At 41.1% G+C, this 26,327-nt stretch overlaps 1 long non-coding RNA gene across 1 annotated transcript in view; it reads left to right on the top strand.

The window, feature by feature from the left end:
* The window catches only part of LOC133383392 (uncharacterized), a 31,285-nt gene extending 4,958 nt beyond the window's left edge, over positions 1-26,327 (top strand). The window contains exons 2-3 of the long non-coding RNA XR_009762275.1: positions 23,513-23,880; positions 25,531-26,327. This is a non-coding gene — a long non-coding RNA (uncharacterized LOC133383392). The remainder of the gene's footprint in view (positions 1-23,512; positions 23,881-25,530) is intronic.

Here is a 26,327-nt window from a genome sequence, read left to right as displayed (position 1 = left end):
GTTGACTCTTTCTTTAACTCCCAAAGGCACTGATTTCTCAGCTTGCCCCTTTCTGTCACCTGCAGTCCTGGCGGTAGTTTCGTACCAGACTTACAAGGATCCTATGTCACTCACTATTTCTGAATTGCCATCTGATTCTACATGATTGTCCTTGTTAAGCATGCTCATATTGTACTAAGATTTGAAAGGATTTCACATTAAATTGACTCATATCGTGTACGTGAAAGAGATGGAGAAATCCTCAACTTTGATATCTCTGTTGTGTTGCCTGAGTGATCCTCCAAGAGAATCCACCCCCCAAGTCAGCATGGTCGCATAACCATTTGGCTGTTACTGCTACTGCTGTCCTGCCCAGAGTGCGAGACATGAGATGGAGGTGAGACTGGAATTAATTCTTGTTTTATTAGAGTAATGGTTACATCAAAGGCAGTGCGCTTCATAGACTTAACTATGCTAATTCACTACTGACCCTAACTAAGCTATCTAGGCATACTCTGCAGCGTGTGAGAAAGTTGACTCAGCACCCCAATCAGAAGGGCTCTGCCTTAAGTAGGGAAGGTCTTCACCCGTAATCTCTGGCTCCGAAGTTCCACCTTCTGACCGACCCGCTTCTCGCAGCATCTCATGCAGGGAGAGGGGGCGAGCCTCCGCTGGCTCATCTGAAGTACAGGCTCAATAGGTGTCAGCTTGGCTTCAGGAGGTGGGGAAGCGTTTGAAGTGCCAGGCAGGGAGTCCTGAGGAGTTGGAGTTGGCGTGTGTGCCAGGTCACCCCTCAATGGCTCTGTTGGGGCGTCTGTAGGTGGAGCGAGGTCTGCTTCGGCGGGAGAACTGTTCGTGGGAACTGGCAGACTATCAACTACACCCTCTCCCTCATTGTCCTTGAAAGCCTCATCTGCCTCTGATTCCTCTTCCTGCTCTAACTGGGGAAGCTGAGGCTCGACCGTCTCCCCTCCCTGATCCTCCTGGGAGAGCTGGGGCTCAACAATCACCAACCAAGATGTTGCAAGATTGAAAGGGAAGGAGGAATTGGGTAAGGTGACAAAAGGTATAGGAGAATAGATAGCTGTTAAGATACATGAAAGCAGTCTGACAAGCAAGGCATGGTTACTTGGATGCACGCACACATTTCTTTTGTCCTACTATGAATTCTCTTCAGGCTGATCGTGCAGATTTTTAAAGCACTATGAAACACTGCAAAATCTGTGGATGCCACACAGGGCCTTCTCTCAATCCCGCCAACAAAAACAGCCAGATTGGCGGGTACTAGAGAGAGGGCATTCTCAGTGGCGGCCCCCACTCTTTGGAACTCCCTCCCACAAGATCTCCGGCACGCCTCTTCCCTAAATGTGTTTCGGAAAGCCTTAAAGACCTGGCTCTTTCAGCAGGCCTTCGGGGTATCCGGGGAGGGTTAATTGTTATAACTGTAATGCCTCCTGCCCAGTTTTAATATTGTTGCTGCAGATGTATTTTTTTTATATTGTATTATTATATTTTATCAATTGTATTCTAACAAATTTGTAAGTCGCCTAGAGTGGCCATCGGCCAGATAGGCGACGAAGAAATTAAATTTATTATTATTTATTATTATTATTATGTTTGTAAATTCCGTGAATTACAAAGCCGCTTTTGTGTTATCAAGGGATGGACAAATCTATCAGTTTTGGTTTCTCTCAGGTTCTCATTTTTCTACACTTAAGTTTAGTTCTCCAGATTTCTGCATCAGTTTGCATTTTAAAAAATCTCATGAAAATTTATCAGCATTTTAGTATGACTTTCTCCTAATATACACATTTTTATGTCTGCGGTTTTGCCTAATATAATGCATTTTACATGTTTCGACTGACAAGTGTTTTAATGCACATTATCCTAATTGTACATATTAATTGTTTGGAGAACTGCATGACAAAATTTAGAGAAGTGCAAATTCTGAAGGGTAGTTGTGTTTCAGTTTCAATATTGTTTTGGAAAGTGCATATTAGAATGGCTTGTATTAAAATCTGAACTGAATTTCTCCTCTATCCTAGTAATATCTTCAACTTTCTGAAATAACTATCTATGCACAATAATGATTACAAGAGGAAATTTCAGCAGGAAATTTCTTGTGCTTGCATGACAAGCTAGATTTTCCAAAATTCCCAAGTCTGCAACCCTACGAACACTTATATGGGAGTAAGTCCCATTTACCTCAGTGGGGAGTAACTTCCAAGTAAACATTCATAGTCTCAGGCTGCAAAATAGCAAAATATGCCTACAGGAGATATTACAATATTTGTATTAATACATATTTTTAATGATAGCTTATGTTTATACAGAAAAAAATTAATTATGTTATTTGGGGGGTGCGGATCCCCTTCTCTACCTAGGTCTTAAAGGCATTAGAGCACTGTGTTTTCATTGGTTGCCAGAAAGGTGGGTGGCCCATATTTCAGCCTCAGTCTGCACTAAATGTTGATGACAACCTATCATCCACTCATAGAATGTGTGAACTGCGAAGCATCACAATCTATAGGGACTGTATATTACGTACTGTTTTGCAGAAGAAAATCCTGACGTGAGTCATCTCACACCTTTGGGTGAACTATTGTTTAAGCAAGATCGGGGCCTTTCTGTATTAGTATGACTAATGAGTGGTGACGAGAAATGTGGGACTCAGAGGTAAGTGTGGGAAGAGTACTGGGAGGAAGCTAAATACAGAATCCCTGACAAGTACTTCAGGAGAAGGAAGAAGCTGTGAATAGTGATGAAGACCATAATGTATTTCACGGTACAGTTGCTAGCTGTTGGTCATTGACCACCAGGCCTGCACTGAAAACACTGGGATAGTCTGAGAGTTGAGAACTGGCCGAGATCATGGCTGGCCTAGATCTGAAGGATGTGCAGAAACTGGTACCAAGACAAGTTGGAAACCAGTGCCTAGAGAGATGCTTCTGCTTCTTTGATAACCAGGCATGAGTAGAAGGTAAGGATTCTTATCTCTTGACTTGGTTTGCATTCAGAGAGCAGTTTATTTCAGTTCCCTGATGTCTCCTTACCTGATAATTTCTGCATTTTATTTGATCTTTCACATGACGTAAAAGCTGCTTCTGGAAATCTAGCGTAATCTAGTGGAAGTGTAGCACCAATTTCCATGTTAATTGCTTCCAGGAAAATTCCATTTGCAACCCCATTAACCCAGAAAATCATGGGAGTAAAGTGACAAAATTTGGGCCCGTATACCAGCATACATTTCTCTCCTGCCATTTTCCTGGGGGAATCATGGGGGAACAGAAGTGCATGTGTATGGAAAGGTTGTAGGGAGTAGTGACATGTCCAATGACATTCATGTTGTGTTACACCATGCCCATGGTGTGCGACATGGTGATACATTGGTAAAAAAAAAACAGTTCCATTATGCAACAGATACTACAGCATGAAAAGAATGTTAGAAATCAGGACAGAAGTGCTACTATTATAATCAATAAAACTAGCACAATCCCATATCTGAATTCAGCCTAGGTCTGGACAATCTAGAAGCTTTATAACTGATGATGATTGTAAATTGGGTTAAAGGGAAAGGCTTAGTGGGTTGAATGAGGCCCATGGGGTGGCAGTTCCTTGATCCTGATTTATACCACTTACCTTTTACAGGGTGCAGTTATATATTCTTTCTGTACCTGAAGAAACCTCCAAAGGTGTAGCATGAAATTATAGGCAACTAACCAAGTGAGATTCCAGCCTGGTTCTAATCCTGAAGACTCTGTCACAGACTTTATAAGATTGATCAAGCCAAACCTAGATGTTTAAGAACCTATTACATTTTATTTCTTTTTTGTTCTGAGTAGTTGAACACATCTGGAAAAGAATTTCATAAAATGTCTAATTGTTCCAATAATTTTAATCCACTTCCATCTAGAATTGCATATGCATTCACTGTTCAGATTCACATACAATATTCCTGCCATGAAGGGATTCCCAGCCATTTCAGAGGAAGGATGCAATCTCACATACTTTTCCTCTCAATTGTCGAGCCCCAGCTCCCTCAGGGGAATCACGGAAGGGGGCTGGATGAGATTCAGATCTCTCAGCTAGAGCAAGGGGAAGAATCGGGGTGTAGACACTTTCGAGGACCATGGGGGAGGGAGTGTGGTTGACTCTGTGCCAGTTCCCATGGACAGTTATCCCACCGAGGAAGACTTCGTGCCACCTCCAGACGCCTCAACAGAGCCATTGGAAGATGTCCTGATGCGCGCTCCAACTCCAACCCCCCTGAGCTCCCCTCCTGAAACTTCAAACGCATCCCCGTCTCCTGAAGCTGAGCCGGCACCTATTGAGCCTGTATTGTCAGATGAGCCAGCAGAGACGTGCCCCCTTTCGCCTCGTGCGAGACATCATGAGAAGTGCCTCGGCCAGAGGGAGAGTCTTCGAAGGAGTCAGATTACGGGTGAAGACCTTTCCTACTTAAGGTAGCGCCCCCCTGATCTGGGTGCTGAGTTAACTTCCTTCGCACTCTGCAGAGTATGCTTAGGTAGCTTAGTTAGGGATAGAAGTGTGTTAGCATAGCAAGTCTATGAAGTGTGTTGCCTTTGATATTTCAATTACCCTAATAAAACAAGGATTAACTCCATCCTCGTCTCTGCCTCATGATTCGCACTCTGGGCAGGACACTAATGCAGGTCTTGCAAGCAGAGCTCCCATCCCCATACCAAAGGAATCTCTGGATCCAGGCAAGAGTTTAACAAGTAGATTTTCAATGTAACATTTTAACTGTGTTGAAATAGGAAAAGTATATATTTTAAAAAAATTGCAGTTGGCACAGAAATGTAATTTCTGGACACAATCATAAACCTTTCATGCAATCATATATTGGGTGTTGTTGTTTTGTTTATATTGCCTTTAAATATTGACTGAAAGCTATTTATAAAATTGTTTGATTCCATTAATTGTCCTGAGTTGGAATCTTGGTTTCTCTATTTTAAGAAATTAATAAATCTGTCTTAAAACTACCACTCTCATTAGAACTATTCAGGATGCAGCTCTTGCCAGATTTCCTGCAGGCTGCTGATTTAATAGATTGTCCGAGAATGAGTGAAACTATCAAGGAAGTACTCTACATGCTTAACCTTCCCCCCCCCTCAATTGTCTGAAAAATTAAAGCAACATCTAACAAAACTAGTTTAACGTAGTCTTGTATTTAACTATGTGCCTGGTTGCCCTTGGTGACCAGGAATTCCATGCAGGCAAGTGAATAGGATTTGCCTTCAAATGAGTGAGTGGGCTGGTGAAGGAGGGCTAAAGCACCTGTTCCTCTTTCACCAGACTGCTTGGCTTCCATATGGGCCATGGAACAAGGGCCACAATGAAAATGCAGCAGATTGGCAAATAAGAAACATCCCACTGCTCTCCTGGCATGCAATTTTTAGATATTTTTTATCACCCTGCTTTTTATTCAAAAGAGGGCTTGGAAACAGATCTGGTTGAAAGAATGCTTAAGACAGTATTTCTCAAACAGTGGGCCAGAACTAGGGCTGCCATATTGCCTGGTTAGCTGGGTTTCCCCTGGATTATAGCCATGTTACCCAGTGCCCACCTAGCCCATTAGGTGGCCTAGCTTTCGTGTTTTTTAAAAAGCAAGTTCTAGCCCTTGTGGATCCAGAGATACAAGGCAAAATGTGGAGGCAGTTTTTTGGCCGTTTTGTGAGAAATCAGCCTACTCCCGCCTTTCATTGTTCTTAGCCAATGTGGACACCACAGATGCCCCAGGAAAATCAAGAATTTTTAGCCTGCCTGCTGCATATGTAGAATCTAGGCAGTTTAGAAAATTGCACATACTCACTTGATCAACTCATACAGCTCTGCCTCTTATCCGTATACTTTCTCGTTGAGTCAGCAAGGAGAATCAGCCTTCATCTCATTTCCTTCTGTGTTTCAGGGTATGTGTCTTAAGTGGTGAATGCAATGAGACTGTCTGCAATGGGAGGATGGAATAAAGGGGTTTGAATCCACCAAATCCCCCCCCCGAACAAATACAAAATATGAAACAAACCTCCCTGTAGAAAAGTCTGAAGTACTAGTATTTGCATTTTTTGGCCCTGCCCCCACCCTGTTAAATGGTGATTACTCCCATGTAAACTTGCATTGGACTGCAGCCTAACTCACTCTGTTGCCCAGCAGAGTCCATTCACCAATTCAAAAAAGGCGAAAAAGTATTTTTAATACATATTCTTCAAAATGACTGGCAGACATCTTTATTTCCTTCCCAGGGATGGATGTGTGTGCGTGTGTATGTATACATACATACATACACACACATACACAGAGACAGAATCTATCTATTTAATGCTGGGGTGGTGGTGCAACCTTTCCCTCCCCTTAAGACCAATAGGAATAGAACAGCTGCCCTGTCTAATGCTAACACAGCTTATCAGGTCTCTAAAATTCACTGCATTTATTTATTTAAAAAGAGCCAGCACTCAAATCTCCTTCAAGTTCCTGCATTTATGACAGAAGGCTGTGTTTCCTCTTTCCCTGATCTGGAATGTGAGAATCAGTGTACTAAAGATATTTCTTATCTGCATTGCAAGTTGTAGTGGCTTTAATTGATGTTTTGCTAGCTTTTTGTTTTATATTGGATTTTTATACTGCTGCAGTGGCTTGTTTTATGTTTGTTTCTATTTTGTGTTTTTATTGTGTGTTTATATTGATTGTGTATTTTTATTGTTTTTGTTAAGTTTGTAAGCTGCCCTGAGCTCTTTTTAGAAAGAAAGGCAGGATATAAATCCTCTTAATAAATAAATAACTAAATATTCCATAGTGTTGGAAACTAGAGTCTAGGCATTTAAGACTGAAAATGTAAGTTAAAAAAAAAAGACACTAAACACAAAAACTAAACAGCTGGACAATGCAACAATTAATATTCCTGATTTGCATAATTAGTAAACAATTTGCATAATATGCAAATTAGATGCCTGAATTTGTGGAACTGGATTATGGCAACCCTAGGCAGAACCCAAGAATGGGCCTTGTCTTGGGCCACTTTTGGGTGGGTCTCGGTGTCACATATGGTTATTAGATCTCTGTTTTTCAGCCAGAGACTCAGGTTTTTTCGAGTCTCTGGGTGACTCACCTTAATCTCAGCTTTCATTTTAGAAAATTAAGTTTCTAGGTGGTCTAGTTCCAGAGATATGCTGCCATCTAACATCTCCACAACACTAGGCTCCTTTCTTCCTCCAGTGGCCTTCTGGTGACTGGCCTGGCCTGGCCTGAGGGCACTTGAATCCTTTTTGCCAGAAGCAAATTGACTAAATTAAATGTTCCCTACCGAGGCTCCATCTTTTAGCTAAGATTTCTATCTTAATTTCCAATCAGATAAATGTTTTTGTATGAATTGTATGCGCAAGCAACTGTGGTTGATGCTTAATGTATCATGCTTAATGACATCACTCGGGGCTGCCCCATTACATCGCTCAAACCCGCCCCCAAAATCTCAGGGTTTGGGATGCTTCTGATCTGGCAACCCTAGTGTCATAGCCTACCCAGTGCCTTCTCACTTGCCTGTCTCATTCTCTAATCATGCCATAGTTTTTTGGACCAAAGCCAACCAATCAGCAACTCCTTACATGCTGAGTAAAGGTGGTTGGGAGACAGAGAAATTTGGAGGGGGGGAGAGAAAGGGCCGAAGGAGCTGTTGAAGGAAATTAGAAAGTCGGATAAAAGTTTAATATGTATTAATATTTATTGTTGTTGTTAATAATAATACATAAGAAAACTGGGAATACAAAAGGAGGAGATAAGAGAGAAATTTTGTTATAGGAGGAAGAGGTAAAAGGACCAGGGTGGAAGAATGAGAAAAACTGGCCGGGAGGGGGGGCAAGGAAATAAGGTACAAGTTGAATCTGAAAGGAAATGCGAGAAGGAATTTACAGGAGGTGGGGGAAAATAGGGTGAGGCATGTGGGGCAGGAAGAGAAAAATATAAAAGATGGCATAAAATTTGGCAGTGCTCGGCCTCCGTAGGCAGAGGCAGTATGCTTCCAAATACCAGTTGCTGGTATTTGTTGGAAACTGCAGGAGGGGAGAGTGCTCTTTGCTCTCAGGTCTGGCTTGCAGGTTTCCCATGGGCAACTGGTTGGCCACTGTGAAAACAGGATGCTGGACTAGATGGGCCATTGACCTGATCTAGCAGGATCTTCTTATGTTCTAAAAGTCCTTCTTCACTTAGAGCCTTGGAGTAGTAAATACATCCCTAGTTGAACACAACATGAGAAATTAAAGTCATGGCCTGTATTAAACATAGCTAATATCTTCTTTATCGCATGATAAAACTGGTTCATCATATATGTAATCTTATGGAAACTCAGAATATGTATCATAATTGGCATTATATGTGTGTTGTGTATTCACAACTAAAAATAACGTTTTTTAAAAACCATCTCAGACATATTTGTGTAGTTTGGTGCTGATAACATTTAACCCTATTAATTATCAATATGTGGTGTTGGCATTCAAATGTAAAAAACCACAGCCGCCTTGTATGTTGTTGCTCCTGTTTGTTTTGTTATATTATTGATTTTTTCAATAAACAGAAAAAAACCCAGCTCAGCTTAAGCACTGTGTACAACAGGAAAAGCATGTCTCTCTTCTTTTAAATCCAAAATTTGAATCAGAAGTATTATTATATACATTATACCAGGAACTCTAGGATTGTAATAGTTGTTGTGAATAATAAAACATAATAATGTAATTTTCATGGGGAAGTATTTATTGACATTCAAATTAGGGATGAAAAGTGGATTTTTAAATAATTATTATGTTAGGCTGAGTTAGCTACAATTCACTAATTTCAGTTAATTCATTAAGTTCAGCTCTGCTTTTTCTTTAATTGTCAGTAACCACCGTCTTTCCCCTATGAAAGCACCCCTGCAGTCTAGACGGGATGTACTTCTTTGGGTGATAAATAATGAATAAATACAGAGAGTGCCATTAGCCATTAACGTAGCAGATTGATTGTCTGGAGCGTGTAGTCTCCGTCCTTGTTTTAGTGCTTCTGCCACCTGTCTCTTGCACTTATCATATTAGGCTTTAGTGAGAGTGAATGAGATTCCCTTATCCTTGGTTCACTTCATTTTTATCAATGCACAAACATGCCAGCAAAAATAGAGCCTGCCTCTCTACAATGACACAGAAGGAGATGCAACCTGGTGGCGGGGGACGGGGGGTAGTGCTGAATGTTAGCATACTTTTATAGCTCTGGCTAGTGATTTATGTGGCTTATTTATCATGATTAGGAGTGGCTCAGAAGATACTGATGTGTCTCTGTTTTATATCTGATCTTAAAATACATTACTACAGATTAAGGACAAAAAAATTCTTATTGGGGATGGGAGAGAAATTTGGTTCAGTTAGCATTTAAAAGTGACTCTATCAAATTCACTTTCCAAAACAATATGAGAAATGAAACACAGCCATCCTTTGAAATTCACACTTATCTGAATATTGCAATGCAGTTCTCCAATCAAGCAATGTCTACAAAAATGCATATCATAAGGGAAAGTGTGCACAAAATGAATGTATTAGTGAAAATTATATACAAAATTGCATCATGAGAAATTGCTTGCAAAAATGTGTACATTAATCAAAACTGGAGACAAATGTGTTTATTAGGAGAAATCTACACTAAAATGGTGAAGAATTTTCATGGGGATTTTAAAAAAAATGCAAATATTGCAGATTGCTGCTGAAATTGAATATATATATGTGGCTACATCTACACCAGACATTTATTGCACTTTAAACAGTCATGGCTTCCCCCAAAGAATCCTGGGAAGTGTTCTTTGTGAAGGGTGCTGAGTGTTATTAGGAGACTCCTATTCCACTGACAGAGCTCCAATGGCCAGAGTGGTTTAACAGTCAGCCCTTCTTTCCAGAAAATTCTGGGAACTGGAGGTCTGTGAGGAGAATTACAGTCTCCTAACGTGATTTGTTTAACAAAGCACAGGTTAACCACAGGTTGTCCCATAGACAATCAAACTATGGCTTGTTTCTCCAATGTTTGGCTTACTTTCCAGTTGCTCTTGCCTCATGCCTTTGTTGTGTGGTTAGCATAGGGTGGAGTAGTCAAACTTTAGTTAAGGAAGGGTGCTGGGTTCACATGTGATATCACACCATACTTAAAGCAAACTAAGGTTCATAAGCCAACAGCAAACCATGACTTCAGATCATAGTCTGCTGGCTGTAAACAAACAATAGTTAAGCTACTGGGCATGGTTCACACATAACGCTAAGTCACAGTTTAATAAACCTTAATAAACCATGGTCTAGCATTATGTACAAACCAGGTCATTATCTTTTCTAATTCTTACAATAACCCTGTAAAGTAAGTGATTATTATTATCCTCTTATTGCAGATGAAAGGGTGCTGATGGTTGGGCTTGAGTGGCTTTTTCAAGGCTACCTAATGTACTTATGCAGAAGTAAGGGCACTTCTAGACTGTTGCTGTTTTGCAGATGGGATTTAAGCACATATCAACAAATAATTCAAGTTTCACAGTTTGAAAATATTTGGTGACCTTGTGAAACAAACATGCTTCCAAAAACCCCTAGATTTTTTGCGGTAAGGAAAGTGATGGGGAAAGTGTGGGATAACCATTTATTTTTATTTATTTTCTGTAACCAAATTTATATACCATTTGATTATAATACCACCTCTAAACAAAAGTAAATAAATAAAACATTAAAATTATTAATAAAAGACAATTAGAAACAGAAATTAAAAACATTCAAAAGATAATTAAAATCATCAGGAAACAAAAGAGATTAAAACACACATCAATATTCTACAAGCCTGGATAGGCTTGCCTAAACAAAAATATTTTAAGCAGACATTGAAAAGAGTACAGCTAAGGTACCTGTCTGATGTGAACAGGCAGAGTTCCAAAGTGTAAGTGCCATGCTAAAAGACTGATTCCTAACAAGTGTGGAGTGAGTATTATGTGGCACCTGTAACAGTGCCAGTTCTGCAGACTGAAGTGGTTGAGTTGTTTGATGTGATTAAACTAGGGGCATCCTGATTCACAGCCTAGTCACTTAACTACTATACTACCCCAGTTCTCCTTGTGGCTGTATTATATTTTTCAACAACCAGGACAGATCACAAAACAGGCTGTATGACTGAACATTTTCACTGCAGCAGTAGAAAGGCAAGTCAATCAATCAATAAAAATCATGTCGATGTAGTGTAGTTTAATTTTAATAACATACAATTCCAGTATTAGTACGACATATTTATGAGTCATAGCATTTATGCACTACTAAGGGGTTTCAGATATTGGTGATGTAATGCATCAGATTACCTCAGCCACAGGGCATCCACAATGATCTGCAAGGGTTGGGATCCATACAGGAGGCAGTGGCCATTAGAGAGTCACATAGCTGAAAGATGCATAAAGTAACACTGACTCTTTTCCCTGATATTCCATCATAAGTATGTAAGAAACACCCTGCTGAATCAGATCAAGTACACATCTAGTTTAGCATCCTGTTTCTCACAATGGCCAACTAGAATGCTCCAGGACTGAAGAGAATAGTTGACTCAACACAGTTGTTCCCCAGCAACAGGTACTCAGGAGATACTCCACCTCTGAACTCTGCCTCTGGATGCAGCATGCAGTTGTTGTAACAAGCAGCCATTTCCACAAGCAGAGAACCTAGGAAGCTGCCTTATACTGAGTCAGACCATTGGTACATCTGGCTCAGTATTGTCTACTCTGATTGGCAGAGGGTCTCCAGGGTTTCAGACACTGACATTTCTAGCCCTTCCTGGAGATGCCGGGGGTTGAATCTGGGACCTTCTGCATGCAAACCAGTTGCTCTGCCACTGAACATACCATTCCCCAGAGGAAAAAGCTCCTGTGGGGACATACTTGAATAGTGGAATGCTAATATGTCTCCTCAAGAAAAAAAGGATGCTTAATAAATAAAAACAGTTTAATTTAAACAAACAAAGGGGGGAGTGTTCATTGTTGCCCCCCCAAAGCAGATATACCCAGTAGAGTTATTCCTGCAACAGTACCTTTTGAGGGAGGCAGCTGAGAATGAATCAAGGACAGAAGAACTGTCACGCAGCAAGAGAACAAACTCAGCAGCTTTGTCAAATGCTTCCCAGTTTGTCTGTTGCATAACGGCAGTGCTAAATGCTACTCTGACTAACTTCTGCCACATACAGAGCCAGATTTTCACATGAAGGAGCTGAGGCCAGATTGTCAAATGCTCAGCAATGAAATGAGGGCCAGATTTTCCAAAATGATCAACACCCAACATACATGCTAAAGCGCTGAGGTCTTCTGGAAATTCTGGCACAGTGCATTGTTGCCACCTCTGCAGTACAGCAGCAGTCTTCGTTATATTTGCAGGGAAGTGCTTTCTGAACAGCCCACTGACTTTGGCGAAGGAGGAGGATAACTCCACCAAGCACCCTCCTGTATGGATTCAAACTGCCATCAAGCCAGCTGTCTGAAGGAAGAACTGTGTGTGGCAGGAGCTGCCCTGTTCTCTTTATGTGGACATTGTCACCAGCTATGTTCCTCACTCTCTTCAGAACAAGCCAAGCCACAGATGCCATTGACATCAGCTGTAACTTTAAAACTGTAAGACCTTATGGCTGAGCTTGCTTTCTCTTCCTCCCCTCCTATTCCTTCGTCCTTGTGTGCCATGACTTTTTAGATTGTGAGCCGAAGGGGAGGGACCACCTTAGAATTGGTTTTTGTAAGCTGCTCTGGGAGCTCTTTTGCCTGAAGAGCTGGGTATGAATGCTGCAAACAAACACACATTGTGTTGTCTTTCAAATCTGATTTTGTCTGCTGACTCCCCTCTCCCACCCATAGTTTTTGGTTCAAGGCCAATGAGGCTAAGCCCAACACTCCCAAAGAAGGCACAGTGTGATTCTACTGGTTAGGGTAGGGGAAGTATTGAGAGTACTTGTGTGACACTATACTATAAAGTGTGTGTATTTAAGGCCCGCTTCATACCCCTTTACTCTCTCTACCATGCAAATAACATCATGTATGATGTGGCATTCTGCATGGATTGGTACCAATTTGGATGCTCCTCACCATAAAGGAGATGAATAATGTAAGTCAGGCACCTGTGCAATTAGTCATCCATGTTATGCATGATATAATGTGTGCAGTTGAAGGGGGTTGCCTATTCCTTCACCGTATAAGACTGATCTGGGTATAACTAGGTTTAACCAATGCTGGACCATTAACCTGAAGCAGCAGTAAGTGTCCAAATCTCAGTGGTCAGGAAGCTGAGGCCAGGTTAGTTGTTAAATGATGAGATTATCCTCTGTCACCACCCTCAAATATCTTGTTTTATGTCAGTTTTTATTAGGGGAAAATTAGCTTTTAAACTAAATTAGAAGTAGGAAGCAGGCTAATGTGAAGGGTTTTTGTCTGTTTTAACTGGGCAATTGTCGGACTTGCATTATTGTTACATATTTTTTGTATAAGCGGGTCAGTGAGTATGAAAGCTGTATGAGCTTCATCACTTTGGTTCTTACCCACAAACCAAAAAAGGAGAAAAGACTCAGCATTTGGGAAACATGACAACAGTAAACTTGGTGTTCTGTCCCCCCCCCCCACTTAGACTATTGAGCCTGGGTGTTCAAAATTTTTCTAGAAGCATAATTGATACTATTTCAAATAGATCTATGGCCATCCTACCCTGAACACTCCCAATCTTGTCTGATCTTGGAAGCTAAGCAGGCCCGGTTAGTACTTGGATGGGAGACTGCCTGGGAATATCAGGTGCTGTAGGCTTAGAGGAAGGCAATAGTAAACCACCACTGAATTTACCATGAAAACCCTATGAATATATCCAAAAAAGATTCATAGGGTTACCATAAGTTGTAATCGACTTGAAGGCATATAATAACAAATTTCAAATAATCCCTTATTTTATATCTGGACTTCATGTAGGTATTCAGGGATAAGTCTGGATTGTTTGTTTATTTAAAATATTTCTTAACCATCCTTCATCAGAAGATTTCAGGGTAGGGTACAAAAGTGTGAAAACCATCCACACAACAGAAATGCAATAGTTAAACACAGCAACAATAAATAAATAAGTAAAAAGCAAGCTAAAAATGTAACTCTAAGGAACCAAAGCAGTTCTAACTGAAATTCTATCTAAAATGCATAGACAAATAGGAAAGTCTTAACCTGAGTGTGAAAAGATTGTGATGTCTGCACCAGACATATCTCCTTGGGGAGGGCATTCCAAAGTTGGGGAGCCACCACAAAAAAGGCTCTCTCTTTTGTGACTATATAATGTATCTCTGTTCAAGAAGGTATTTGGGGAAGGGCCTCTACAGAAGATCTTACTAAACAAGCAGGCTGGTTAGAAGTTAAGATATAAAGAATTAAAAAACATATTCACAGTGTTCTAGTTGAACTCTACCGTGAACCAAATGTTCACACTAGTATTCTAACTCTGTTTGCATTGGCAGCTTTTATTTGGAGAGCCACAGCACGTAGGTGTTAAGAGTATCTGCTTCACACACCATAATTGCTGTTAATTAATTTCATTCCTAGACCAAAAAAAGTATAATATTTCTAATAAAACTACATTGCAGGATCACAACAGTGCTGTAGTTGGCTCAGTCCAGTCAGCTAAAAAAATTATAATGCTGTTTTATATTTTCTTTTGCAGTTCTGAATATCTTTAGAAAAAATTGATGAGCTCTACAATGTGCCCAGATATAAACTGGAACACAAGAAAAGATGAGTGTGAACTAGAATAAATTATTTATGGTTTCTACTGACATCCATCAGAACATTAAGAAACAAACGCTACGTTCAAGGGAGTTAGCCACATAAGCTGAATTCTGTCCAAGTAAAGATTAAATGCCAAAAATCAAGAGAGGCAAAGACCGGATGAAATGACATCTTATGTTAGATCAGCTACCTGCAATTGACTTGACATTACATCTTTTGCAGCACAAGACTATGGATATTTGCTCAGCAGTAGGTTCCAGAATGTTCAGTGGTGCATATTTACACGAAAGTGTGCTTAGGGTGGCAGCCTTTACTTGTTGTCACCATTCACACAACTGTTTGGTCCAAAAAGAAAAAAATTAATTTGTTCTGTGTCTTTTATCTTGTGAGACCAACACAGGGATAAACATTTTGGAAACTATTAATATTTCTAATTTCCTGATTCACAGAATCACTTGGAACTCAAGTTAATAGGCTGGACTTTCAAGGAATGTGTTCAAGTTTGTCAGTTAACTTATTACTTGCCGCACTGGGCTCCTGCTGGGAGAAAGGGCGGGATTTAAATCTAATAAATAAATAAAAACCTACCTTTAAAACACATGGAACAATAATCTCTGCAGCCGATATTCAGTCACTGAGCTTGGCTGCACAAAGATGGTTGAAAGGGATGCCCACAACTAATGGGATTGCCAGCAGCGCTAAGACACTGTTACACTACAGGCACTTGGACTCAGTTCAAAGGGCATCTACCCCCACAACACTACCTATATTTCATACTTGCACTACTAGCGGTCTGTGCGCACAATTTCTTTCCATATGCAGATTGCTATTGCTGGATTAGGATGACTAAATGTATGGGTGATAGCAACTCCCATTATACATAACATCTCCAGATATCTTAACTCAGGTGAGTCATCAACATCTAATATATATGCAGAAATTATCAGCAAAGAATACCCATTCTGCGTTGTTTTGGCCAACTATTCTTATCTAGACCAGATTCTTCTGGTCTTCTTTACAACAGCAGGAACAAGTCCTGAATGGTATCTGTTGGGGGACAAACTATGAGTGGTGCTGTTATCTTTATGCCTTGCTTGTGGGCTTTGTGAAAGATTTGGCCATTCACTGTTAGAAACAGGATGCCAAACTAGATGTACCATTGTTCTGATCCATCATGATTCTGCTGATATTCTTATTACATTTACAGTTTCATTGATATGTTGCAAATATCCAAACCCAATTATACAGAACAATGTAGTACTTGTATTTTAATGCTGCTAATATAAGAAGACTGCACATGCTTAGCAGCAACTAATCAGAAGACAGGCATTCTCTCACATTTCTTATACACTGTGGTCAGAGATTACAGATGTGCATGTAATACTGCCTGTAATCCATTTCTTCTGCCAGTATTCCATACCATGTCACTTTGCTCTCATGTACATCTTTCCTGGAGCTGCCATCTTGCATTTTTACACCAGCACATTTATAAATGGCCAAATAAGATTTTTTTCACTCATCAAATAGTGTAGTTTTTAATAAAAAATGAATATTCAAGACAAGCTGGGGGTGGCACTCAAGAGATTCATTTATCTTAGATTTGGAGTGCTCTTAACAGTTTGGCAGATTGTTCAGGCAGCTCCTGTTCAACTTGCTACTTAGCTAAATGGGGGGTGGGGGTGGGGATCTGACAAGTAAAAGCTGTATGATTTAAATTCAACTTTTTCAGGGTCTATGGAAAATGATTTCCCCCATTTAAGGCTCAATATCCATAATTACAGTTTTCTAAGAACTCTACCCATTCTGCATTCTATTAGATGCCATTATCACCTGTAGTGCATTAATGTCAAATAATAACACACATTAATGTATCATAGGTTAGTCCTGCTCATAACTTGCTTAATTTGTAGGTACAGATTTCATTTTGCTAGGAAACTTGCGTTTAGAACGCAAAGCTCCACAGCAGAGACACATTTTGCTCAGATAAATGATTTGATCTGGCCATTGCTATGCAAACTCTGTAGCATATGCCTTCATCTTAATTCCCCTTTGCAAAGTTCCTTCACCCTTCACCTTATTTAATGAGATTCAAATAATGTAATATCTTCATCCAGTTATCCTTCTGGCTGGTGATTTTAACGCCAGAATTGGGAAAGGTATAAGTAGTTATGTTAGGAAGACACAGTCTAGTCCAGAAGATGAATGGTATCTGTCCTGGTCCTCCATGGACAAATTATTAAACAAAAAAGGGGTATCTTTATTGAATCTGGCTTTTAAGCATAGGCTGTATAGCCTCCATGGCTCCAACTTTGATAGTTCTAATGGGCATTATACTTCTTTAAGCTCACTAGGAGCCAGTGTCATTGACTACATTTTGGTTTCTTCTGCACTTCTTTCTCAGATTAGCTCCTTTGATGTTCACAATAGAACGGAGAGTGACCATCTACCCTTGGTTTTGACCCTTTTGGCCTTTAAGGCCGTACCCCTTGTGAGGCACTTTAATATTGATGGTATTCAGGCTAAACAGCATCTTAGATGGAGCCTTAATCTCAGTGAGAAAATCTTTGCTTTCTTAAACACCCCACAGATGCTCAATCAAAGGCATCTTGCATTGCAACCCAACTCCAATGTATATCATATTTTCAGTTCAATCAATAGTGCGTTAAACTCTCAACTTACTACTACCTGTTATCCTAGAAGGAATAATAATGTAAGGAAGGGATGGTATGACCAAGACTGCAGAAACAAAAGACAAGCTTTGAGAAAATTACAGAGGAAAGTTAGAGAGGAAAGGACAGATTCCTCGATTCAGTTATTGATCCAATTTCGATCCCAATATAAGGAACTATTAAAGACAAAGAAGCTATCTTATTATAGGGACCAATGGAGGGAACTTGGCCTAAGCTTAATTCAAAAAAATGAGAGGAAATTTTGGGAATTAGTGGCTAGTGTATGTCCACATACAGCATGCCTCACGCATGCATTTCAGCACAAAGTTGGACCCGATATTTTTCCTCCATTTATAGCTGTCCACATACTGAGACAATAACAGTCTCTACTGAATTAAGCATTTTACCAGAGTGGCCAGCTGTCACAAAATCTGAGTGTAAGCAGCTAATTTCAGCCCTGGCCCTTGGAAAAGCTCCTGGAGAAGATATGATTCCTCCAGAGGTATACAAGATGAATGATTCTTGGTGGGTCCCTATCCTGTCTAGACTCTTTTCAGAAATAGATAAAACATGTATTGTATCCCCTCATTGGAAACAAAGTATAATATACCCAATCTTTAAAAAGGGCAATAGGCAAGAACTTGCTAATTATCGCCCAATCAGTTTGCTAGACATTTCTTCTAAGCTCTATGCTAGACACCTTTTGAATAAATTAGAAGATTGGGAGGTAGAAACACAACTCTTTTATCCAGAACAGGTAGGGTTCTGAAAAGAACATAGTACAATAGATCACTGTGCCATTTTGAAGGCCCTTATTCAGAAATATACAAACGGGTATACAAAACATCTTTATGTTGCTTTTATTGACCTTACCTCTGCCTTTGATTCCATTGATAGGCCTCGATTATGGGAGAAATTAGTTAAGACAGATATTGATAAGCACCTTCTTAGATTAATTATAAAATTATATACCGATATTACAGCTAGGGTAAGAATGGGCCCACAAGGGTCCTTGTCAGACCCCATTTTATTGAAGAGAGGAGTAAAACAGGGCTGTCTACTTGCTCCCTTTTTATTTAATTTTTATATTAATGATATTGTAGAGGCCATAAAGTCACAAAGTTTTTTCTCCCCTTTGCTTAATGGACAGACAATCTCGATATTAATGTATGCTGATGACGTGGCTCTTATTTCTTATACTGAGATTGGGCTCAGAAGATTATTGGCCAGACTAGCTGTATACTGTGAAATGGAAAAATTGAAGATAAACTACAACAAAACTAAAGTAGTAATTTTTGGCAAAGGTAATATTAAACATAGATGGACAATTAATACCCAACTAATTGAGCAGTGTCCTTCCTTTAAATACCTGGGCATCACCTTTCATAAGTCCCTTTTGTGGAAAGTACATTTATCTAATGTCTTGGTAACTGCTCAGCGAACAGTAGGTGCCATTTTGTCATTTTTCTATGCTAAGGGAGGACAATTGGTAGCCCCTGCACTTAAAATATTTCAAGGCAAGGTGATAGCCCAGATGTTTTATGGGGTTGAGATCTGGGGGTGGGATGAGAAGGTCATAGCCCAATTGGAAGTAGTCCAAAATAACTTTATAAGGAAGATCTTGGGCCTCCCCCAGGGTACCCCTGCTGCCTATTTAAGGATGGAGGTAGGCCTACCTTCCATCTTGCATTGTTGGGCCACTATAGGAAATTAGAAAACGTCCAAAAATCCCATCTTGCCAAACTCTGTTTTCTCCATTACACAGCTGGAAACCAGTGGACCAAATTTTTGTCACCCATTTTACCAACATATTCCTTACCATCTCTGGGAGAACTTAGTATGTGGAACAGAGAAAATATTAGAGACTGGCTTTTTGAAAAGGATGCTAACAATGGCGATACAATCATCCAAATTTTCAACTTGGTACTATCATTATAAAAAACACAGAAGTCTTTCTCAATATTTGGTTAATATAACCAATATGCCACTGAGAAGGGCTTTAACATCCCTTCGCCTGCAGACCATGCCCTCTGCATATCTTGAAGGGAGGTTTCGTAAGCTCCCTGTCGAACAACGCCTCTGTCCTTGTGGTGTTGGTCAAGTGGAGGATGTTATCCATTATGTCCTCCACTGCCCAATTTACAATGTGATCAGGCCCAAATTACTAATGGTGGATGAACTTAAGGGTTCTGATGTCGAAAAACTGAACTATCTTCTTGCAGACGTGTTTCCGACTGTTAGCAACCAAGTCACTACTTTTGCCCTGCTCTCTCTTAAACTTAGAAAGAAATACTTAAGTTCTTAGTTGTAGCACTGGTTTTAGCTTCTTGTAATCCTTTTCTCCTATATTTAATGTTTTTCATTATCTTATTGTATAATTTTATCTTGTTGTTTGAATGTTGTTGTATTTCATAGTATGTTATTGTAAGTTTATGTTATGACTTGTGGTTACAACATTATACTTTACTTACTTACTTCATCCAGTTGGAGTACTGGGGTGGGGGGAAAGGTCCTCAGAATCAATATGAGGCATTCACACAAAACTCTCCACATAGTTTTCTTTAAATCCATTTGCCTGTCCCATGTACTTATATATTGAGCTATATGTAAGAGTGGAGGCTACTCACTTGCATTATTACAAAGAATGTAGTAAGCTACTTCAGACCATTGATCCATTTAGCTCAGTACTGTCTACACTAATTCTCTCCAAGGTGTCAGACAGGGCTCTCTCCCATCCCTACCAGAAGATGCCTGGGATTGAATCTGGGATCTTCTGCATGCAAAGCAGATGCTCTACCACTGAACTACAGCTTGTCCATGTTATGACAAATTTACAAAGGGACTCCCAGACCAAGTGAGTTTTATTATGTGCTACAAACAGCAATGACATGCCTCAAAATAGCTGGAACAGATGTGGCAGCAGTGATGGGTAAAACACATGCCAGTATAAGTGTTCGGCACATACCCTGTCACATATGAAACACTTACTAAGAGCTGACTCATGGGGAACTTGAGGGTTAGGGATATGCAAATGAATTAAAACAAGTATATTTGTTTGTAACAGAGCACATATGGAACACCTGCACAAGAAGCTGCTTTAGCCATTGCCCCTCGTATGCAGAGGAGTTGTTATCCAGAGACCTATGGGGTGTCGACCACTTACATTTTTGGGAGCAGGCTCCCAGCAGGGCTCCAATATCTCCATCATCCTACAAGCCAATCAGCATGAAAGGGGAGGCTTCTCACTTTGCTAACAACATGCTTCCTTGTCCTTTTGTGCTGATTGAATGTTTCTGTTGGGAGGGTGGAGTTATGTCACTGTAGGTCTTTCATCTGCTGGTCTTAAGCTGGTAATGCTACATTCAGTGTTGTATTTCAGATGGAGGGGGTCAAAAGTGGTTTAAAATTTACAGCAATTCTGTTCAGATTCTCATGCTGAGATAAATTCAAGATTTAAATAGTTAAAAATCAAGCACTGTATTCATTTGTTGTGGTTATTTATTGAAAATGAAATGGACTGCCTTCAAGTTGATTCCGACTTATGGTAACCCTGTGAATAGGGTTTTCATGGTAAGCAGTATTCAAAGGGGGTTTACCATTGCCTTCCTCTGAGGCTGAGAGGCAGTGACTGGCCCAAGATCACCCAGTGAGCTTCATGGATTTGAACCCTGGTCTCCCAGGTCATAGGCCAGCACTCTAACCACTATGCAACACTGGCTCTCCGGTTATTTATTAATACTTCATAATAACTGCAGCATTTCCCCCCATTTTTGAGCAAAAAGGACTTGAAATTCCCACTCAGCCATGAAACTAACTTGGTGCCTTTGAGCCTTAGCCTGTCCTTAGCCTATCTTTTAGCCTAACCTACCTCACAGGCTTATTTTGAAGAGGTATATTGTGAAGGAGGTATAAATGACTGAAAAGAAGGACTTAGTGGTTGTATCATAGGCATCAAATGTCACTTCTTTTAATCAAAGTGATGTATTTTTTATAAAGGAAGGGACATGTTTTTTCCTTCCCCTCCCCCCTCTTAGTATACCTCCAGGCTTCATCTAATCTGGCAAGATTATTGTGTCTTCACATGCATAAGTCCCAATTGTCAGTTTACTTCCAGGCTGTAGTGCACAAAGGGCTCTCTCACTACGAATCCCTCTCAGCCCCTTCCTCACATTAAAGTTTAGGCTGCAATTCTCTACCCACTTACCTGCAAATAAGCCCATTAAACACAAAGAGACTTACTTTATTTATTTGTGATGGAATTTATATTCCACTTTTTCTCCAAGGAGCTCAAAGTGGTGCACATGGTTCTCCTCCTCCTAATTTAATCCACACAACAACCCTGTGAGGTAGGTTAGGCTGAGAGTGACTGGCTCAAGGTCACCCATTGTGCTTCATAGGTAAATGGGGATTTGAACCCTGGTCTCCCAGATCTTAGCCCAACACTCTAACCACTACACCACACTGGCTGTTCTGAGTAGACATATATACCATGGAATTTTCAGAGCTTGGAAGATGACTTTTAAAAAGGAATAAATTACAATTACTGTTACATGGCCCCAAAAAGGAATAAATTATCATTACAGTTAAAATTGTTCTGAAAGGAATTGATTACTTTACCGTTACTCAAAAGTAATCACTACAATTACACTTAAGTTACTTAAAAAAACCTAGAGTGCCTACCAGGTCTGGCCTTGGCTGCTGCTCACTAAGCCACCTAAAACAACATTAAATATAAACACACACATAGAGGAAATAGAATAATTCTTTTTATCCATAAGATAGCAGTGGTGGTCTCTCCGCTGGTAAGGGAGGTGGGAGGCAGAGGCCACTACTCAGATCTTTGCACGTCAAACCAAGTGCAACCCCCCCCCCACTCAGCCAGCAAGCATATTCTCTCTCACTTAACCACCTCCCGGATGCTGCCCTGTGACCAACTAAGGGACACTCACCCAAGCAAACATTTTCCCCTGAGATGCAAAAAAGTTAAAATACTACAAACGCAGTAGTAGCCAGAAAGGGTGGTGGAGGCACATGTTACCAAATTCTTCCAAGCTACACAGCAAGTGGATTGGACTGTGAAAGACCAACCAAAATTGTGTTTGCATTTTGACAAATTTGTAGGGCAGTCCAATATCTCAGAGAGGAGTTCAGGTCTCCTGCTCCCCTGGTGCATTCACTACAGCTGCCCAATTTCCCTGCTTTTTAAAGTGTGATATAAATATCTGTGGGCTATAGGTACATTCTGAAACCACAAGGTTTTTTGCCTATTAGTGAATAATATTCAGTCTTTCTTTACTTAGGGCTTTTGGTAAAAAATGAATGTAACATGCACATTGAATTATTCTCTATGGTTTGAATAAGCATGGATAGATTCTGAAATTTCCACTCTTCTATCTGACGATTCTTAAAAATATTCTTTTCTTTCTTTCTTTCTTTCTTTCTTTCTTTCTTTCTTTCTTTCTTTCTTTCTTTCTTTCTTTCTTTCTTTCTTTCTTTCTTTCTTTCTTTCTTTCTTTCTTTCTTTCTTTCTTTCTTTCTTTCATATATATCTACCCTAAACTTTTAGGGCAACTCTCACAAGGTTGCCCACAATAAAAATGTTTAAAGTGAAATGAATGCCAAATAACACAGTAAAAACAGCATCAGATAAAAACATGCATGGGGGCCAACTTGGGGGGGGGGACAAAAACTTGGCAGAATAAAAAAGGTTAAAGTATGTTTAAAGGCTGGCAGAAAAGCACAGGAGAAAGTGGTAAGTGAACACAGCTGAGAGGATCAGCACCCTTGGCTTCCATTGTCACATGGCTGATTTGACTCACATGCAGAAAAACTCTGCCTATGGTGCCATCAGCCTGAGAATTGATCCTCTCGACTGCAATCTTTAAGGATGCTCAATAGAGAGCCTTAGAGTCTGAGGAAGAGAGTGTCACAGTGATTGTGCCTAGTGGGGTATGTCACCCAAATTGTCCAGTGTGTCACAAGAGATTGTCATCCTGATTGTGCACAGGTGGGACTCTCAGGTGGGGCAGACCTGGCGGTGTGGGTGCTTGTGTGAGCAATCTGACCCTCTCTATACTTTGTCCTCTCTCCACAGGGCTGGTCCTCCCGCTCCCATTGAAGATGTGGGTGATAATCAAACAGTGCCAGTGACGTATCTATGGCTGAGGATGCACAGCTTCCCATAGAAGCTGTTGGTGATGGCCAGAGACGGAAGGAGTCACTGCAGAGGTCATCCAACTGGCTCAGCTGCAGCTTCCTTCTTGCATGTTCACCTTGAGCCCTGGGTGTGCTTGCTCTACCTATCTATGCTGACTCTGCCCAGCAGTCCCAGGATGGCCTTGAAGGGTATGCTTGGCACTGTTCTCAGGCAGGGAGCTCATGAATTGTCCATGGTGCTGATTGACCTGCTTTCTTCTGCATCAAGACGCCCTTCTCTGGGGTTTAGCAGCCATCATCAGTGTGGTGAGTATCCTCTCACTGGCTGCCTTGCTGGATGGCCTGGATGTCTTTCTGCGGGGTGTGTCTCTACAGGATGCTAGAATGTCACTACCCTGACCTGTAGATGTCCCCACTGTTCCCACCACCAGTAAAGCTACCTTTGAATCTGGCCCTTGGGGAAATAGAAGAAGATGAGGGCTTCTACAAGGCAGCTTCACTCCTGGCATTTGGGAAATAGACTCAATACGGGGGTTGGCGAAGATGGTGCAAATGATGCTGTACACTGTCAGAGGCTGAGGCTGAGTATTGGTGATAAGGAGGAGAAAGAGAGAGGGATTGGGGGGAGCAGGAGAACCCTTTTGTGGAAGCTGTGGTGCCTGTGGATTATGCTGGAGGTGAAGGATGTGAGAGTAGGTGTGGAGGACGAGGTTGTGGTGGAGGAGGCCACTGTCTATTCCCATAGCTCATACCTAGAGCTTGGAAAGGTTACTTTTTTGAACTACAACTCCCATCAGCCCAATCCATTGGCCATGCTGGCTGGGCTGATGGGAGTTGTAGTTCAAAAAAGTAACTTTTCCAAGCTCTGCGCACAAGCCACTGCTGGGGTCTGTGGCAGCTCTGTGAGGCTAGGTGAAGCTACAAGCCAACTGCTTGTGGCAGGAGGCAGCCAATGCCTCAAACTTTGCTCTCACTGTGCTCCAGGAAGGTGCTGGCAGAGTTCACAACAGCAATGTCATGATGCAGGGTGGTGCCATTGATAGGAGTGTAGCTGCCTCCTTAGGGTAGGGTGATCAGGTCCTCCCTACAGTTGGTAGTGTGCACCATGACTTGACCTCATTGATAGAGGAGCTCATCCCCTCCCTTTCTATGAGCTGATGCAAAATGCTGCAGAGGCAGCAGGCTGTGGGGGCTGGCCTGCTGGTTTCACTGCCGATGTTGCTACTGCCTGTGGCAGTGGTGCTGCTTATGTGTCTCCTCCTGCTCATGGTACTGGGGCAAAGGGCCTCCAGTGGACCTGAGGGGCCCTCTCCTTGGCACCTGATCTGCTGGATCTTTGCACCAAGCCTGGTCTGACCAGCTTTCTTGCTGTTTGCTATGTCTTTGCTTGTAGGTAGTTCCACCTCATGCGGGCCTGCCCCACCCCCATTCTTGCCATGTCTTGGCAGGTGCACCACAGGGTGCTCAGTAAACAGTGTGAGGGCTGAGGAAGATGTCTTTGTTGCTATGATTTCCTTCTCTGACAATTTGGGCTGTGTAATCATTTCCATCATGGTAATAAAGGGCCTTTTGGCATTGCTCTCTTTGATTCCTTGGCATTGTTGGTGCATGTGTGTTACGGGGAGAAGACAGGGGAGGCTGTTGTGGTGGTAAGGGGGGGCAATCTCCATGTGATTGTGGTGCTGCTGCCATCACATTAGGTGCTATTGGCTGTGCATGCTGGGATCTGTGTCCAGATTGGATGTTCTGGGTGAGATTGCTATGGATGCATGGATGCACCTGCACTCCTTCTAGGGGGATTTTTCCTCCTGTTCTCAGCACCTTCCCATCACTGAACAGAGTCTGGGTGCAGCAGAATTTGCAAAGGTGAATTACTCTACACGATTGCTCTGTAAGATATAATCTAGTCTGTATTCCAATGTATGTATTTTGAATGTTTCACCATTTACATTCTAGAAAAACCATTTTCTTGCCCTCAATATGACATGGAGCTGAGAAGAATGTATGGGTTTGGTGAGAATATTTGGGAGCAATCTTATTGATGGCGTGGGCCACATCTGTGGGAAAGCCCCTCAAAGATGTCAGGACACCATCAGGATCCATAAGTCACCATGGGTAGACTATCGTAATTGTGCACATACAGCTGTGGAGGTCTGACATAGCATGCAATCCAAGCCCTATCCTTTGCTGTAGCTTTTTGAGTTTTGTGTTTCAGTTCTGAGATTGGCAATGGAAAATCAGCACCATGAGGTGTACTGCAATGTCAACTTGTTCATAACCTCTTCCTTCTTCCATATATGCCCTGAACAGAACACCAACAAACAAGTCCTTTGTAGCAAACAAGTCTGGCCTACCTTTGTGACACTTCTGTTCAGGGCTTTTTTCTTTTTTAGTACTAGGGCATTCTTGCTCTGAGTTTGGCTACCTTTTAAGTTTTTATCAGTAGTTTTGCACTGAAAGGAATCCTTGTTTTTCTGCTTCCCCCCAACTCCCCAACTGTTTTCTAGTCACATCTTCTGTTCCATGTACTCCACAGTTAAACAATTCCCAGTAATCTGGCCATCATTTGTATGATCTTATGTCACACACTATGCAATCTTTAATGTCACTTATAAGTGATTTACACACCTCCCCAAATTAATTTTGAATGAGTCTGAAATGATTTTCTCTTTTTACTCTTAATTCTAGTGAACAATTTGCAACTTCTATATGTGATATTTCTTCTGGATAAACAGCTAATGCTTCAGGTTTAG

The sequence above is a fragment of the Rhineura floridana genome, chromosome 4 (genome assembly GCF_030035675.1).
Source record: "Rhineura floridana isolate rRhiFlo1 chromosome 4, rRhiFlo1.hap2, whole genome shotgun sequence".
In the NCBI taxonomy this organism is placed as follows: Eukaryota; Metazoa; Chordata; class Lepidosauria; order Squamata; family Rhineuridae; genus Rhineura; species Rhineura floridana.
This window is presented reverse-complemented; position numbering and strand designations above follow the sequence as displayed.